Raw genomic sequence first — 2,344 nt, forward strand, 5'->3', positions numbered from 1 at the left:
TTGATTTTACAATTACTTTTATTTAGCCCTAGTCTTTCAATGGCTAAGAGTAAAGGTATTTCCATTCCGTTCCAAAATATAAATACTTAGTATAATTTAAACTACTGTTTCTCTGAATTCTCAATCCACCCCTCATTTAAGAAGGGCTATTATAATATTTTCTTTTTAAATTTGCTCTCAGCTAAACTACTTACGATGACTTAATTTTAGATCTTACACTAACATTATTTTTTTTACAAATATGTTATCTTTTTAAATACCAGTTATTATCAGAAGACTTATAAGCTGCAGCTTAGAAACAATACTTCTGCCTCTCGAGTAAGCATTTTACATGGTCGCTAACATGGTGCAACATCGTAACTGTGTAAATATAAATTAGTCTAAATTTTTGGCATTTGTGGTAGCGAAAACTAACTTTGGTAGTTTATCAGAAAGCCAAAAAAGTTGACCGCTTGAGAGGTTCCATAATAGTAGATTACTTACTTTGACATATTAATTGCATTATTAGTCAGAAGTCAGAACTTTTAAAAAGTCGCCTTTTGTTTAAAGCGATATAAGAGTTGACTAATCTCTACGCTGGCTTTGATTATTGCCAAATACTACTACACCGTTGATTCCCCTTCTTTTGGTATTGTACAAGAACATAAATTAAGATATTTCATCCGTATTAAAATGACTTTGTTGTGTGTTGACGTCTTATTTAAAAATTTTAAGTAATCTTTTATTTTAGGAATAAGTTTACATGACCCCCAACATTTTGCCACTGATCATATTACCCCCTCACCTAACATTTTGCCACCTGATCACATTACCCCCTCACCTAACAAAACAGATATTTAACCCCCTAATCTATCTAATACCGTTTAGATTACCCCCTCACGGTGGTTTTGGTGGCTTTGCTCTTTGTTTTGTCATACTGGCAGATTCTTTTTTGAACATGATTTTTTGATGTCTTGTATATCGCACTAATTCGAGTGAACATGATTGCATATGAACTAATTTGGTATTTTGTATATTGCACTAATTTTTTGCTACTCTGTTTCATGAATGACCGTGGAGTATCCTATTTGTGTCATGTTTAAATAGATTTTCTCCACATTTATGTTTCTTAGCACTACTAAAGTATTAGACATGTGACTTATTTTTTGCACAAGTATGCAATTCAAGTTTTAATGGTAATGTTGATAAAGGAAAAATTAGTTAAATGGTAAGGTTAGCTTTTAGTTTTCGACGATCTGGCAAAAAAAACTTTCAGTTTTCTAACGCAAATGGACCTGTTAACTTTCAGTTTTCTAGTTCATATAAAATCATGTTCAGCATGGCATAAAAAATAGTGCAATATACAAACTACCCGAATTAGTCCATATGCAATCATGTTTACCCGAATTAGTACAATATAAAAGGCATCAAAAAATCATGTTGAAAAAAACATCAGCCAGCATGGCAAAACAAGGAGCAAACCCACCAAAACCACCGTGAGGGGGTAATCTAAACGGTATCAGATAGATTAGGGGGTTAAATACCTGGTTTGTTAGGTAAGGAGGTCAAGTGATCAGATGGTAAAACGTTGATGGGTTATGTAGACTTATTCCTTTATTTTATTATTATGATTGATTCTATAACTAAATGAATTTTATAACTTATTTTTTTATATTTATATAAAATTTTAAATAATACGAATAACCAAATGTGTGTAGAAAGTTAATCGTGTTACATATTAAATACAAAGGAAGTATTTTTTTTATGAGTGCTCACACTGTTAGCTGGTGAGATGGGTAAAAAACTGAAGTTTCTTATTATTTGACTTATTAGCTGAATTTTTAAAAGGTTGATGTATTATTAGCAGATTGGTCTGATGAGATGCCACACGTGGGAACAAAAGCCGGGTCAATGGGGTGCATGCTTCAATTACAATTTCGTGAAAAGTTAACGAGCACATTCTTCGGGCTAGTACGGGCATTCTTAATTGAATGACTAGGATTATATTCAATACAATTAAATAAATTATCATAAAGAATAGAAAATGATGTGTCAATTGATTAAAGGGGAAAGAGAATAAAATAATTTCTTACATCCGTTTCGTAACGTAAGATGTTTGACTTTTTTGTTTGTAATGTTTGACCATTTGTCTTATTCAAAAAATTATGGAAATATCATTTATTTTGCTTGTAACTTACTTTATTACCAAAAGAACTTTAAGCACGACTTGTTATTTTTTATATTTGTACTAAATTTTTAAATAAGACAAATGATCAAACGTTGAGAAAAAAAAAGTCAAGCATCTTACATTATGAAACGGAGGTAGTACGTAATACCCACGATATAATATGAGATGAAAAACATT

The sequence above is a fragment of the Oryza brachyantha genome, chromosome 8 (genome assembly GCF_000231095.2).
Source record: "Oryza brachyantha chromosome 8, ObraRS2, whole genome shotgun sequence".
NCBI classification, from domain to species: Eukaryota; Viridiplantae; Streptophyta; class Magnoliopsida; order Poales; family Poaceae; genus Oryza; species Oryza brachyantha.